This window comes from Pleurodeles waltl, chromosome 12 (assembly GCF_031143425.1).
Source record: "Pleurodeles waltl isolate 20211129_DDA chromosome 12, aPleWal1.hap1.20221129, whole genome shotgun sequence".
Lineage (NCBI taxonomy): Eukaryota > Metazoa > Chordata > Amphibia > Caudata > Salamandridae > Pleurodeles > Pleurodeles waltl.
The window spans coordinates 137,437,944-137,455,082 of record NC_090451.1 but is presented as its reverse complement, the minus strand read 5'-3'; the positions used below and the strand labels follow the sequence as shown (position 1 = coordinate 137,455,082).

At 43.2% G+C, this 17,139-nt stretch overlaps 1 protein-coding gene across 3 annotated transcripts in view; it reads left to right on the top strand.

Moving 5' to 3' along the window:
- The first annotated feature begins 26 nt into the window (after nucleotides 1–26).
- Nucleotides 27–17,139, top strand: part of LOC138267843 (transcription factor HES-7.1-like) — a 58,420-nt gene continuing 41,307 nt past the window's right edge. For all 3 annotated transcript variants that reach the window (XM_069217066.1, XM_069217064.1, XM_069217065.1), the window contains exon 1: nucleotides 27–575. The gene's annotated coding sequence lies outside the window, so the exon portion shown is untranslated. The remainder of the gene's footprint in view (nucleotides 576–17,139) is intronic.

Sequence of the window (17,139 nt, the reverse complement as noted above, 5' to 3'; positions counted from 1 at the left end):
ATCCTCCCTTCCAGGAAGCTTACCTTCTTGTCGTCGTGTCCCTAGGAAAGGGAACTGGTGTGAAGGATCTGGCGGTCGGCGGGAGCTTCCGGACGCGTTGCTCTTTTCCACAGACTGCCGGGAAGCCGCCACAAAGGTGAACAACGATGTAGTACGTTGCCCCTTGGAGTCGCGTCGCCCCTAGGGGCGGTCCTCTTCGGGGAGTGGCGCTGTGCCTGGTACGTGGTCGCATCACTCAAGTGGTGGTCCCACGACCGGCTGGCATGGATTGCGGCTCCGGTCACGTAGCCCCGGGGAGTTGATCTTCTTTCTCAGGAGACTGCCGGGAAGCCGCCACAAAAGGAAAACGCTGGTGCCGAACGTTGCCCCTTGGAGTCGCGTCGCCCTTAGGGGCTGTCCTCTTCGGGGAGTGGTGCTGTGCCGGAAAGGTGGTCACGTCGGCGATCGGATGGCATGGATTGCGGGTCGCTTGGGAACGATCTGCTGCAGCTTGTGGTCATGTCACCCGGCCGGGTGGTCCCACGGGAGCTGGAAATAAAAATTAGAGCACAGCTTGCAGTGAGGACTTGGAGGAGGTAGGATCCGAATCGCGTCTACTTCCTGGCGTCTTTTGCGGTTTGCCTTCAGCGCGTCGTCCTGGGTTCGTTGTCCGTGTGTCCTTGTCCCAGCCCTATCACTCATTGCAGGGTTTGAACGCCTCAAACCCTCCCCATTGGTCCTTGAGGTGGCTCCTTGCACCTTCTTTCCCCGCTTTGTTGTTTATTGGGGGGGGGGAGTTGCCCCCTCTGGGTGAGCGGGAGATTCCCCAAAACCAGTTAAACCAGTCGTCCCTTCTGGGTCCAAGGCGGCCGTTATGGCGCCGGCCCGTAATGCCCCCTGCGGGGGTGGCCTTTGCTCAACTAGTTGGTGCAATCAATGCTAAAATACATGCAATTTTGGATGGCTCTTTTACACTTTTCCCTCAGTACAAGTCTATGGAGCATAAACATGTGACAGAAACTGTTACTTCAATTAAACTAACAAACCGGAAACTGCATCTTCTTAAGCGAGAACACCTTGAAATTATTATTTAAGGCAGATAAACATACTGCTGAATTCACTATTTTCCTAAAGTTATGCTTCTGCACGTAGGAGTTTTTCCCATAGGCAGAGCATGGCTCAGACCAAAGACAGGTTAAGTAGAGCTAAACCTTAGAATCATTCCCCCTTCCATACCTAGGATATCCCATCACCGAGACATTCAAGGCAGTGGCAAAGATAGCAAGCAAGACCCACAGAGAGATGCAGTATCGGGAGAAGGCCTCTTACTTTGGGCAGAGATGGCAATGATGAGAGACTGTAGGGGCAGTGTTGTGATGAAGGAGGAGGCAGAGAAGTTGGACACAGAGGTCCTATCTCACTGGTAAGTGGCAGGATAGAAGCAGAGACGACTCTGACAGTAGATCCTTATCCGGTGCCACGCACAAATCCATCAACTGACCAGGAATCTTTAGAACTGCCACTACCCTCTGATTCAGATGCTCCAACCATGTTTTCCCTTCCAGCAAGTCAATTATTTGCCCTTACCACTTGTGGATTGGTCAAATCCATCTGTTTGTGCAAGCCCTGTCTGAGTGCAGCTGAACACTTGTGCATGAGTCGCTCAGCTGTTATAGGTTGAAACAAGAGATGTACAATAATCTATTGACTCATTACCATCATTTATACCTTCATTTTCATCTATTTATTTTAGGCCCACTAATGTGCTTCTTTTGTTAGATTTTATTAATTTCTCTGGTGCACTTACTATTGCATCTCGGATTCACTGATGTTTTTGCAATGTAAGAGCTAAGGATCTGCTTAAGGTCTTTTGCATCTGCCTAGTTAACTCTGTATATTGTATGTATATGGTATTTCTATTGCACAAAGCTACCCAAAAGGCAGCAGAGCACTGTACCTGGTCAGAGACAAACATAAATTCAATGACTAAGAGGAGAGGAAGCTGGGTTGTGGACAGTTAACACATGGTGACATAGTTTTCATTAAGTAGGTGAGTCTTTATCTCCTTTTTAAATTTATGCAGCCCTGGGGCAGTCCTTTTGGACCTCTGGAGTAGAGAACATGCCACTCTGAGAGATGGGCACTGGATGAGGGTTCTTGGACAAGTGTTCATTTAGGAGGTTTGAAGCAGCTCTTTCTTCTGGGTTCTCTCCTAATCACCTGTGATCTCCGCAGCGCCCCCCCCCCCCAAACCAACCAGTCTTTGGGTATCCTTCATTCTCCATTGATTTTGTTTCCTCTCCCCCTCTCTCGTTCCCTTTCTCCTTCTGGCCACACACACTCTCTCTTTCTCTTCACCTTTCTTCTACATCCTGGCACTCCAACTGTAGCCTCTCTTCTTCTAATGACTTGACTTTGTTTCAGACCCTCATGTTCTGGGGACCCTTTTTGGCTGTCATCTTCAAAGGAGTAATGCCTGCTTGCCTCTCCTGTTCAAAGGTGTGTTTAGTTTCCCTCAACGTATCCTTCCTTTCACCTGTACAGGACATGGAAGGAGGGTTTGTGTTTCCTCTGCATGACTGATGGAGGATGTGGTCGGAAAGTATGCTATGCTTCCTTGTAAGGGGACATGAATCCATCTTGAAATACCTGTGGATTGGTATCAGACAAAAGTGAGACAAAAGGTGAGCCTGCCTGCTCAGGTGTGTTCTTGATTGAGGGAAACCAAGTAAAATTCTAAAACCTCATCTTTAAAGTGAACCAGGCCACAGTAGCTAGATGGTTTGGCGTGACCTCCCTTGGAAGTGCAAAGACAACCCCCTCCTTTCTAGCTTCCCCTTTGCACAGAAATGTCACTGCAGGCAAAGTTGTGTAGTGGCTGGTGGGAATGGATAACTTATTTTGTGGTTTTGTTTCCTGTCCCTGTCAAAGAATATCCAATTCCACTCCTCTTTCTTCTGGATGTCAAAAGGTATGGATGGAACAGTCTGTGGGAAACTCTTCAACATCCCAAACAGAGAACTGCTGTAAAAATCACATTACATCACCGGGCAGGAAAACATTCTGGGAAGAAACCCCATGTCAGGGTGCTAAGAAATCTCATTGGCACTTTTGAAAGGCTCCACACAGCAGCGTGGAAGCAGAAGTTTTCTGTATGCCAGGGCTAGGATCTTTGATTGCTAGACTCCTTTTCAGGACAGGGACAAAACTTGAGGCAATGTTCTGCAAGATCGGTAGAGTGCCTGTAAAGGGAGAAACTCCCTGTTGGATACATTGCTTTACTGGACTGTATCCCCCAGAGCATGCCTTTTGGAGTCACCAGCCTAGTTACTAGATGGGTAAGGACCGTGCATTGGACTTGCACCCTGATTCTGCTATAAGTGAGGCATGGAAAAGTCTTGAAAGAAGAAACCTACTTGCTGCCCAAAAAAAGGAGCTGGAGGTATCCCTGCATAAGAACACTACCTATAAAATGATTCACAGCCAAGTGACATGGAGAAGACAAGCTGTGCAGGAGGGACTATAAACACAATATCGAACACTGTGTGTAGTGCAGGGGAAGGATCCATCTGCCCAGAGTTGTGGTAAGCCCCTTTGCTACAGAGCCCCCAGTAAAATGCCTGGTTGCCACCATGTACCTCATGGTAATCCTGAGCCCTGCTTGGATCACTTTCTGGCCTCAAGGAGTGTAAATTGGTCAGGGAGGGGTGGAAGGCTCTGAGACTGCAAACTACATTTGGAGAAATTACTTACAGAAACTTGACTGCAAATGCTTATATATTTTGCTCCATTGATTTTGTAAAAGAGGGTTGGTGCTGTATGAGCTGCTGTATCTAATGGAGTATTTCGGCAACCACAGCCAGTGGCTCATCGTCCCCCAAAGATCAAAGTCAGATGTTTTGAAAGTAAGCTTGTGTCATGGCACCAGGAAACCTCAGAAACTAACACCTACTACAAGCTCTTTGATACATAGTGGCAGCTAGTAGTACTCCACTGACCAACACTTGAGGCACGCCTCACACAATGTGGCTCCTTTTGCAAAGTCAATGTGCAGTGGAAACCCTTTGTTAAAGCCAATGGATATTGGCTTATTGATTATGAAATCCGTTTGACACAGCCAATAGCTAGATGTAACAAACTGGATCATTAATTGTGGTGGGTGAATAATCACACCCCTTGTCAGGGTAAACCCTTAAAGTCACTAAATTAACCTAAGCTCAACCCCCTGGTAGCAATGGCACACAGCAGGCAGGCTTAATTTAGGGCAATGTGTAAAGTAGTTATACAGTGCCAAAACAGCAATACATTGAAAATACAAAGCAATGACAATCTCAAACTGAATTAGAAATATAAAGTAAAATTTGATAAGCAAAGTGGCAAAAAGCCAATTAGAGGAACTGGAAATATAATTTACAAGTTTTAAAGTGGAAATAGTGCCAAGAAGCACAAAGTGTCAGTGGTAGAAATTATGTGCAGTAGACAGGAACCAAGGCACAATTTGAGGCTGGCTGCATTTAAGCACAGGTTTATCCTGGTCAGAGACTTTATATTCTGATATAGTCCTTTAAGTCCCATTCCACTTGAGGAGTACACTCTGAAACCCCCAGGACCTCAGTGAGAACACGTAGAAACTTACAGGTGTCTGGCAGAGGCCAACAGCAGAGTCCAGTGAAGATCCAGTTGCCACCTGTCAGCTAGGCATTTTTAGGAAAGGCCTTTTTTAACTTGTTGGATCACTGTAGACGGTCAGGTTCAGTCTTATGAATCTTGGAGCCCAATAATTTGTCCTGTGTACGACAGGGAGAAGGCACAGCCATCTAGGGCTCTTCAATAGTCACTGACAGCAGATCAGGTCCTCTTCTGTCCTTCCTCATGTCCAGGACTGTTCTGATGCAGGTGTGTAGAGATGCCATATTTATGTCTGATGTTGGACGTGGCCCTCTCTGTGGGGTCACCTCCAAACATTTTGACTTCACTCCCTTCCTTTCCTGTGCCCATTTGTGTTGTCGTTTAGGACACTGTACACGTTACCACTCTTAACTAGTGCTAAAGTGCTTCTACTGTCTTCCTAAAACACGGTAACGCTGGCCTACTCCTAATTGTCATATTTAATTTACTTATAAGTCCCTAATATATGGTAGTATATGAGCCCAGGGCCTGTAAATTAAATGCTACTAGTGGGCCTGTGGCACTCGTGTCACCCACTAAAGTAGAACTTTGTAACATGTGTCCAGTTTTAAACTGCCAACTCTACCTTGCAAAATAAACTTTTTGCCAGACATAAACCTCCCTTCTTAACACATATGCCACCCCTGTAGATACACCCTAGAAAGGTTATAGAACAATGTGCATTGTATTTAAAGGTTAGGACATGTAGTTTTAGGTTTTACACTTCCTGGTAGTGAAAAACTCCCAAATTAGTTTTTCACTATTGTGAGGTCTACATCTCCCATAGGACATTAAACTTAATAAATTTTTACGTTGGATTGGGAGCAGCTAGAAATGTCATGTTTGGACTAAAATGAGTTGTGATTTAAAATCCTCTTTAATAGTCTATTCAGATTTTGGACTATAATTTTCAACATGCCACTTTTAGAAAGTTGGTTTATTGATGCCTAAACATTCTGAGGCCTTCAAGAAGTTTCCAGCTTCCTCAGTCTGTTAATTGCTCCCCCATCAGGAATGTGTGTCAGGTCCGGGCAGTGAATAATAGGACCTGGATGTAACTGGGAGAGGGTCATCCTGCTAGAATGTGAGGGGTACAGCTGTTCCCATGTCCATTCCAAAGAGCTGCCTTTAGAACACTTAAAAAAGAACTTGACACCCGCATTTTGTCACCTTAGACCTCTTAGAGTCTGGATGGGGAAGAGAGGGGAAGGAAGGAACTTTCCAGAGCCAGATGTGCAGTGGGGTGGACTAGAAATTTCACCCTTGTCAAAGGGTGGCACGTGGTATAAATATTGGGCCTCCTGAGCCACTCATCAGTACTCTCCTGGACCTGTGAACATTACAGAAGAAGGGCTTCCTTTTCCCCAGAGGACCGCCCTGCTGTTTGAGGCCTGCTCTGCTGTCTGAGAAAGAAACTGGATGTTCTCCCTTCATCCCTGCTTAACTAAGTAACTCTAGCAGTCATTTGGCTGACCTCCTGTTATGAGCAAGGGAGAGACAACAAGGTCCAGAAGCCTTCCTGCTACTGCGCTGCCTGGACCTGCAACAGGACCTACCTGAGCCCCGCTGGCTTTTGCTGGAGTGAGTTTCTGATCTCCAATAGATGCCTTCTCGGGTCAGGGACCCTTGGATGGCATCAGCTGCGTTCCACATGTGAAATCCTGAAATTTTGAACTCTGAAAAAGTTACATTTGAAAAGTCTGGTATGCAGTCAGACTAACCTGGTCCCTGTATGTGACCTACACTCCATCACGGTCTGCCTGAACTTGTGACTTTGTCCAGGTCTTGCGTGACTAGATGCCCACAGTTGCTACTTTCTGCTTCTTGGTTCTATTTTTACTTTTAAAAAAAACACAATTTCTTATCTACTGATTGGATTTTTGTTGTTCTGGTCCATTTGACCTATTAACTTTTCCTATAATTTTCTAAATTATGTGGGATTTTTCCTGTGTGGTGTTTTTACTTTATTACTGTTTGTGTGCTACATAAATACTTTACACATTGCCTCTAAATTAAGCCTGTCTGATTTTGTGCCAAGGCACTAGAGGGTTAAGCACATGTTAATTAAGCAACTTTTGTGGTTCACCCTGACAAGGATTGTGGTTGTTGTTTGAGAATGGTTTTCCCCCACCCCCTTCAAAAACCCAATGTCTTACACATGGCATACATCTGTGGATGGGAATGACTATGGGGCAAGCCCTAAACAATACTGTAAAAGTTCCTGTGGCCACTGGACTCACTTTGGGCATTTCCAAGATGGTGAAAGTCTTCAACCATCCTAAACTTGGACTCTGAAGGCTGATGGTGCATGTGGGGACTGTACTATGGTAATCCTAGTGTCCTCCCACATCTAATACTAAAAGTCAGTTCATGCAGCCAATGTATCTACAATATACCCAGAGACAGTGGATACACAAAAATTGTCTTGCCATACTGTTGTCTTCCTTTTAAATGTACACCCAATAGTATATATAACCCAGCAGACATGTCAAGCAAGATTTAACTCCCACCCAGGATTTGGCACTGTAATATCAAAAAGGATGCTCACAACCCCCCTTTATGTTCTGTGAGGTTTGGAGGAGTCACCTCTCCCCATTCAGGTCAGCATATTAATTGCTCCTGGGAGGCATTTTAAACCTTTTTCACATGTATTCAAATACAGATCCCTGACTGGGAGAAGTTTGAGAGCAAATGCAAATTAGCCTCCAAGAATTTCAGACTGGAAAATGGTAACTTTCTAAAAGTTACTCTTTCTTAATATTGATCCCAAATCTGACTTCACCTTTGGATTGATTTTAATAGCTAAATAGATAACTATAATAAATAGTTGTTTAATTATTTTTGTAGGTAATCCCATTCCCATTTATTGGGATGATAATCTGTAGTCTAATTGTTTGCTAGGGACAGCTAGTCCTCCCAAACTGAAAAACTGCTTTTAGTGGCTAGTCAGGAAAGCAATGCCCATTGGGCTAAAATGGCTATAGCCTCCCTACCCCTGTTGTGTGTCTTAACCAAGGCTGCTGCAGCCTCCAGGACACACACAATTGTTCAGTTATTGTGAGCTGGGATGCAGTGGTCATGGTGCATCAATGGCAAACCTCATCTGGAAAGCCAAACCCTATGCAGCTGATTCATCCCACACATGTGCAAGTTCTGTGCACAGTGCACCTCTTGGGCTTGGGTAGCTACCAGGGGGTGATTGCTGTTGCTGATGGGGTGTCCCAAAATGCCCTGTCACCAGTCCTAAGATGGTTCTTAAATGCCATATTCACACACATGTCAAGTTACATTTTCCTTCCCAGGAATGCGAAGAAAATACACAACACCAAATTGAACTTCTACAGAATTGCCAACATTCCCCATGTAACAGGGTGTGTGGACGGGACATGTACCCATATGTCGTCCTGCACATCTGGAATATGTGTTCTACAATAGGAAATATACTGACTCACTCAACACTCAAATTATGCCCACAATGTCGTAACCAATATAGTGGCAAAATACCCAGGGAGCACACATGATGCATACATTTTCAGGCACACTGGGATACACCAACAACTAGAACGTGGGGAGTTTGATGATAGATATTTATTAGGTACTGTGTAACACACACCAATGTCATAAATACACTTCACTGCATAACCATGTAAAGCCATGCTCATATTTGCTGTTTTGTTACACAGGTGACAGTGCATATGCTTTTAGGTCATGGATACTCACCCCATACCTACCACCTGCAAATCAGAATGAGGGCTGCTACAACATTGGACATCATCTATACCGTCTGTCGAAGCCCTTATAACCCCGCTGTATCTGGGCCATGTATAAATTCAAAAATATTGATATACAGAGGGGATAAATACATATATACTTTATATCCAAGTGAAAATATCAATTAATCACTGAACAGAATTACTTATTTTCCTTCTTATTATTTATTAATATTTATCTCTTTATCTCGCTCTCTTTTGAATAAATGTCCTAAAATGTATACACACATCTTAATCACATAGAATATATACAAACATCTACACATATAACTATAAATATCTCAGTACTTAATACATAATAATTAAACTTGTGCCACTTGGCATTCAATATTCTAAAAGTCTTTTGCACTGACAACTTCCAACATTGTTTTTGAAATTATAAACTGCTGAACCTTTGCCAGGCAAGCAGTATTTTAAATGAGATAATGATGTATAATACCGCATTTTCATCATTTTCTTATTCCAAAACTCAGAAAACACTCCTCGAGTACATGGTCGATGTGTTTTGGCATTTCAACTTCTGGCCTCCTCAGGACATTGGAAACAGTGCCTATATATTCAATTTAACAATATATTACTCTTAATTCTTACTTCTCCAATCACATACCCGCCCAGTCATTGCCACCAGGGCCACTGCGCACCCTGTTCACCATTACATTTAGCCACACCTTATCAGTGTTTCTGTCATTAATCATGCCCAAATCTCCGTGGCATGCACGTGAAATCATATCTAGTTATCTATATTCTACTTACTCTCTATTCCAGTAATATACTGTTTTACTCAGTGGTCCCAAACGGTGAATGCATGCATTGCAACCAAACTAAAAGGGATCCATATGTCTAATATCGCCCCTCTTTTTATGTATCTTCTATCCCTTTTATAATCCTTGATTTATTTAGCCAGGCACATGCTTTTTGGCTGACCTTACATTTGTATCCAAATGGGCATATTCACTTTCACAAGATTTTGGACAATCTTGTCAACATTCGCCATTTTCAAACTGTTTCTATATTTGTCTCCTTTCACTGGAAACATCATCAAAGTTTTAAATTTACCTCAGGCTTAGTCTCAAACTCATTATACAGTCGTAACCTATTTATTTACATATCATTTTACTCACGTTTTTCATTCAGTTTTGCGGGAGCGCCATCCCTCCACGTGTGGTATCACTGGCGTGTTTGCACTCGGCCGAACAGCCCAAAGCGACCGTGTTCTCACAGTGCCTGTACGTCGGCTCGTGTGAGCAAACCTTATCCCTTTCGGAAAAAACTGCTCCTCCCTTCCTACCTACTCATAAGACGATTACTATAGTGGCCATCTTGGCATGTCTCCTAGTAAGTAAGACATATAGGGTGAAGCTATTACATCAGATCACTTCCCCTTTTTAACCAAACCCCAGAGTTACCTGCAGAGTTTTTAAAACTGTGTGAGTAGGTATTACTACCACATATCTAAGGCAAGGCTCTAATAAGTTGAAATAATTATTCTACTTTTCTCGCACTGAACAAGTCTGAGGTGGAATTACCAGTATATTATTATAATTGATTCTTAATTAGAGCCCACATTTCATTGAGGTCATTTAAACCTTGTCTAGCCGTGCCATACTTTTCAATATATCTCACCTCCATTCTGGCTAGAATGGAAGTACACTTATTTTGTGTTGTTTCTGCCATGTATAGTATTGACCACCATATATCTTCATCTTTGTGGCCTTTTTCTATGTAATGTTCTACCAAGGGTGCACCTCATACTTTACATCTAATCCTAGACATGTGTTGCAAAATCTGTGCTTTTACTGGTTGTACAGTCTGTCCTATATATATATCAATGCACATGGACATTTAATACAGTAAATAACATTTCTTATGTTACAGTTCGAGAAACGAAACTGTTTATGTATTTTTCCATTAACTTCGATGTTCTTAGTGTTGTCTGTATACTTCCATCCATACAGTTATTACATTTGAAATGACCAATCAACTGAGGTAAATCAAACATTTCTCTAAGGTCTTTCTTTCTCTTGTCAAAGACAGAGAAAGAAGCATGCACCAGTGCATCATGTATATTACGTCCTCTTTTAAATGAAAAGATGGGTTTCTGTATTCCTAATGGGTGCAGCATTTTCCAGTTTCTTTCTATAATGGACTTAATCCTGTTTGCTTTGGGATTATAAATCAAGACACAAGTCAACTGAACTTCCTTTTGCTTTTCTCTTGAAGTTAATAGGCACTCCCTCGGAGTGTACCAAGCTCGCTTGCATGCTTCTTTGACTATTTTCTTAGGATATCCTCTATCTAACAATCTAGACACCGAATTCTCAGCATTTTAAAAATAATCATCCTTATTGGTACAGTTTCTCTGGATCAGTAGAAAGTGACCATAAGGTAGATTTTCCCTTAAATTACGTGGATGATAACTAGAAAAATGCAATAAGGTATTTCTATCTGTAGGTTTCTTATATACATTTACTGCGATCTGACACTCTTTAGACTCAGTCCACAGGTCTAAAAAATGGATCCGTCTTGGATCTGAGGCCATCGTAAATTTTAAATCAATCAGGAGTACGATTGTTGATCCATTCATGGAAGGCTGAAAGTGACTCCACACCGCCTTCCCATATTATAAAGATATTGTCAATATATCTTAGCCATCATTTAACTTGTTTTTGAAAGGGTTATTTCTATCATAGACCCATTTTTTTTCAAAGCAGCCCATCACTAGATTAGCAATTTCTGGGGCAAAGCTACACCCCATGGCTACACCTTTGATTTGTAAATACATATCTTTCCCAAAAGTAAAAAAAATTACTCTTGAGACACAGTCTGTCTAGCAAGGGTCATAATAAATGCTGTGGGTACCTTATGTGGTAGGCCTCTGTTGTCCAAACATGTCCTCATTACTTCCAAAGATTCATCTTGTGAGATATTTGTAAACAGTGCTTCAATGTCTAATGTGACCAGCATCTGTGTCTGTTCATCAAAGGTAGTGCCCTCTAGCGTGTTTATCATATGCATACAATCTCGTACATATGCCAGGGTCGCACACACTATTGGTTTCAAAAAGGTGTCAACATATTGTGCTAAAGGTTCTAAAATTGACCCACCTGCTGAGATTATTGGTCTACCTGGTGGATTGCCTAAATATTTATGCATCTTCGGGAGATTTGGGCATGGTTAACAATGGAAACACTGATAAGGTGTGGGCTAGATGTGATGGTGAAACAGGGTGCGCAGTGGCCCTGGTGGCAATGAATGGGCGGGTATGTGATTGGAGACTTAAGAATAGAGAGTAATATATTATTAAATTAAATATATAGGCACTGTTTCCAATGTCCTGAGGAGGCCAGAAGTTGAAAGGCCGAAACACGTCAACCATGTATTAAAGGTGTCTTTTCTGAATTTTGAAATAAGAAAATGATGAAAATCTGAATATACCGCAAATTTTCATCAGGAATAAAGAGCCTAGGAAGTGCGGTATTATACATCATTATCTCATTTAAAATACTGCTTGCCTGGCAAAGGTTCAGCAGCTTATAATTTCAAAAACTTTGTTGGAAGTTGTCAGTGCAAAAGATTTCTAGAAGATTGAATGCCAACTGGCACATGTTTAATTATTATGTATTAAGTACTGAGATGTTTATAGTTATATGTGTAGATGTTTGTATATATTCTATGTGATTAAGATGTGTGTATACATTTTATGACATTTATTCAAAAAAGAGAGCGAGATAAAGATAGAAAAATATTAATAAATATTAAGAAGGAAAATGAGTAATTCCGTTCAGTGATTAATTGATATTTTCACTTGGATATATACAGTATATATGTATTTATCCCCTCTGTATATCAATATGTTTGAATTTAGAACATTGGACATCGGTGCACCAGAACCGTCATTGAAAGGACCTTTGGCATGCTGAAATCACGTTACAGATGCCTGCACAAAAGTGTAGGTGCACTCCAGTATGCCCCAGAGATACCATGCAAGATTGTGGCTACATGTGCCATCCTACACAAAATTGCAACGAGGCGTGGGCTACATCTCACCATAGATGACAGATTCTGAGGATGAAGAGCAGGAGGCCCCACTAAGACAGCCTGGGGATAGTAGCATCTCAACGGAGGATCTGTGTCCTCTGTGGTTTCAGGTGCATTGGGATCAATGGTTGGTGTGTTGCACTCCTCTGTGGAAATGCTGACTGCCTCCTCTGCTGCCATGGTGGCATCATCACCTCCCTCCACACTGGGGTCATCAGTGGATACCTGAGGGAGACCTGTGGGACACAGGGGATACACTGTCAGTGCCTCTCAGATGTTTGGCTTGTCAAATAAAAAATTCATCAAATTTGGAACTACTGTACTACATTACCCATAATGCACTATACGTGAGCTGAACTTATAGGCATGGAAATATTTGAATGATGCATGCTTTTGTGAACTGTGGTTGTGTGCATAATGCCCTGAAAAGTTTGAAAACGTGAGATGTGTTACTGGAGGTTCCCGGTGCTGAATTGTCCATGTCCCCGATTCCCACAACAGCCTCAGGCTCCAGTGTGGTCTCTACCATACTCTCAATTGGTGTGGGTGGTGGTACGGTGGATGGTCCCCCACCTGTTCCATGTGTCTCCTTCATGTGCTCTGCAACCCTTTCCTTGGTTCTTGACCTGAAGTCATAGCATCTTTTGCGCACTTCCTCGATGGATCGGTGACTGACTCCAATAGCATTGATTTTGCTTTGTATGTTCATCCAGATTTTTTTTCTGTGAGTCAGGTACAGTTGTTGCCTCCTTCCCAAACAGGACCTCATGATGTAGGCAGCACTCCTCAGTGAGGACTTCCAACTCTTTTTCAGAAAATTTCAGCTTTCTCTTCCTCCCTGCTGTGTTTCCCTCCTTTGTTTGGCTAGCCATGGCTGCAGTTGCTCCTCTCAGCTGGGTGTGCCTCTGCTGAGTGTGCTGGCTAGACTCCTTCCACTTCCATGGGGGGCACTTCCTGGCTCTAAGGTCATTACCCAGCACCAGGAAGTGAAATTTCTCTGTTCTTTTGCACCCGTTTGCTAATTGCGACTGAATCGCAATTTGCGGGTCCGATTTGCAAATTGCGTTTTGGTAACACCCCCATTCGCAATTTAGGTAAACGCAGTTTGTGATTACACAAATTGCGATGCGAATCACTAAATTGGTCTTCTATTTTTACGTACATTTGGATTTGCGAGTCGGTAATTGTGATTCGCATCAAATCGCAATTACCAACTCCCAAATATTAGTCTTCGTACATGTGCCCCAAACTCTCTTTGTTATAGACTGTGCAAGGAATGAATGATATGACAACATATGATGCTTGTTTAAAATTAACCATGAATTAATTGAGGATTATAATCTATGTTTTTTCAACAAATGTTTGGAGAATCAGAAAGGAAAATTTAAAAATACATTCAGATTCTATACCAAGGAGACTTTATTCATTAAAAGGCTTGCCAAAGTACGGGATGATCTCCAATAAAAGGCAAATTTCCTCCTGTAGATATATTCAATGTGTAAATTGAATTACATTGCTTGTTGTTACTTTGTGTTCATTTATGTTTATTTTCCTGTGTAGTTGTTCTATATGTGTAGAGCAAAGTATTTTTTAAAGTCAAAGCACTGGATGAATGGTAGTGTTTTCCAGTGTAGTTAGTCTCACTGCAGTACTCCGAGTTTCTCACCCACACCAGTTTCCCAAATAAATTGTGGCGCACTCTGCCTCACTACCTTGAGGGTCGGGTGCAAAAGGGGTATACTTAGTGCTCTGTTTTGGGAGCATTAGTAATGTGGCTGGAGAACTTCAGAGGTAAAAAGCTCCAATTGTCACATTTGGAATCCAATAATCCTGAATTGTCCTCTGGCCTAACGCACCAGGCTCACTCCTTCAGACATGTGGGCATCCCTCAAGTAAGATTCCACTAACGTCTTGAGGATAGGGTGGATCTTAGTGTTAGAACATCCACCATGCAGGTCACCTTTCCAAAAACATCCACTGCTCATACTGTACTTTCCTTTAGCTGAGAAGGTCAGAGACAGTGGTAAAGATAAACAACTCAAGCCATAAGGAGAAACTGTTACCTGGCAACATGTGAAAACATACAGCATCCAACTCACATAGGTAAAGACAAGCAAGCCACAAAAGTATGTGACAGTATGGAAGATGGAACATCCAGAGTACACAACTAGTCCTGAATATCTACAACAAAAATAGCTCCATACCAAAATATTGATGCTAAAATAGCTACTAGAACACAAAAGAGAGTTGTGGGAGTCATACCGCCCCACACATACTCCCAAGACAAATCTACATATCCATATACCACTAGAAGTGAGGGTGAGAATGGATTAGTGTACCCTCAGCTAGTAATACCGGTTAGGCGTGGGTTAGTTCTATGGGGAGGTGTGTGTTAAGTGTCTCTATAGGGGTGGCTGTATCTTACAAAGGGGAGTTCCTTTTACAGACTAGGTGGTCTCACACACATAATAGTGTCATGCTTCATCATTTGACCACCTAGCCCCACCCAGGTAAGATGGTACTACCTGGGCGGACTCAACCTCGTTGTTAAAGGAACGACAGAGGGAGTGCTAAAATAAATATTACTGGCTAATTATCAGGGATCCAGATGGGGGTAAGAATAACATTACCGTACATATCACCGATCTCAATTGATTAAGTATTTTAGTAAAGGTGCATGCAGGTAAGGTTAAAAAATGGGAGTGAGACTCATTTGAGTGCTAATGTCTCAGAGAGCCTAAAAAACAGGGATCAACATGTTTCTGCCCTCTGTATGTGCTGGAAGGTCAGGCGCATTTGTCAGAGTCTAGGATCCCCTGAGCACAGCTGCTATTAAGTGTGCTCGCTAAGTGAAAGAAAAGGAGGTCAAAGGGCCTACCTGAACAGTTGGTTCATACTAGGGTAGGTCTGTAGAGAGAATTAATAAACTGGAGATTACAATAAGTAAGATAAAACAATGTGGCAAACCACAGCACACAACACAGCAAACAAGGTGGTAAAAATAGTGCTGAAATAGAAACATTCTCAATCACATGCAGTGGTTACTTACCCCTGGAAAAAAGGCGATTGGCCTCTGGTCTGGGTAATGCCGAGGGAGGTTTCCCTTGCAGTCACACTCTATGGGGAAAATGAACAATAACAAAGACAAGGAAGATTGCAGAAAAGAAGAAAAAGAGGTACTGGGACAAGCCTAGCGGTGTCTAGTTGATGGCCCAAATAGTATTTCTCGGTAGGGGATGCCTACAGAGCTGAAAGGGGAGGGGAATTAGACCTCCGTCCAGAGAAAACACAAAACAGAACAAGCCAAATTGCAGGCAAAACCTGAGTAATGACTTACCATTCCAAAGGGAATTACTGGTAGATGTACCTACATGCCGGTGCCCAGCCGCTCTGCTGCCGAGCTGAAAGAGTGCCTGGTATTTAAAACAGCTGGTGGGGATGGGGAGCGTCGTAAAGGCTGCGCCGGCAAGGTCCGGCATCAGGGAAACGTATATGTCGCTTCCGGAATTCGTTAGAAGTAGAGAACGGTGTGCCTCAGCGCTGCTTGATAGTGTGTCTCAGGTGAAGAGACATGGTTAGGCGCGCTGAGGTGATGCGCCGCTTCTGACGCGGCGCGTCAGAATATGCTCCCAAAGTCGTTGGGAGGACTGACGAAGTATACATGAGCGCTGCTTACACTCGTGTCTCAGGTATTGAGACACGGTCGGGCGCGCAGAAATGACGCACCGCTGGGGCTGCGGCGTGTCATGGTGCTCCCAGGGATGACGGGATATGTAGTCTCCCTGGGGGCTATAGTGCGGTGCCCTGGCTGTCCGAGTGCATAGAAAAATAAATGCACCCGGACGACCGGAGAGAAGGGCTAACCTGGGCCCGTTAGTAGGAAAATGAAGGGGGGGGGGAAGCAAAGAAGGGAAGAAGAAAGAGGGAAAAAAAGAAGAAGGGAGGGAGGAAAAAGGGAAATAAAAAGCAAACTGCGGGAGGAGAAGGAGATAGTGGATGGTAGCAGAAAGGAGAAGAGTGAGACAGTGGGGGGGTGGGAGGGGGGTGAGGCAGGTGGTATGGGGCAAGGGGGCAGGAGAAAGATGAAGAGAGAAAAGGAAAGGAAAAAAGAAAAAAGAAGAGGAAGAAGAAGAAGAAAGGAGGGGCGGGAGGGACCCATGGAAGAGATAGAAACCCAACAGGAGATATCTGTTACTGAGGGTTACGCTCAAAAGGGCATGATTGTGAGATGGTTCAAATGGAAAAAAGTCTGGATAAAAAATATATATAATATATAAGTTCTATATATTCAGACAATAGTATGGTAAGGGAGTTAGCCCAGGGTGGACCACTGGATGTTGTCATTGAGTCCCTTCGTGTCGGTATGAAGTCTCCATACCCATCTTTGCTCGTAGAGTAGTAACTTTTGTTTTAAATTTGTTACTGTGGGTTTGAGTTGATCTATGCCCACTCATTCCATATGGTTGGGATGGTGGTTTTTGGTGACATAGTGCTCTGTCAGTCTTGTGGCATCTCTTTTGCAGCGAATGGTGCTCCTATGTTCACAGATGCATGTGCCTACTCTTCTGGTTGTCATACCAATATACCTCAGACCGCATGGGCATGTTATCATATAGATAACGTTCTTGCTGTTGCAGTTGGTAATCTGCCTTAGTTCCCAGGGTGTTTGTAGGCCCAGGTCCAC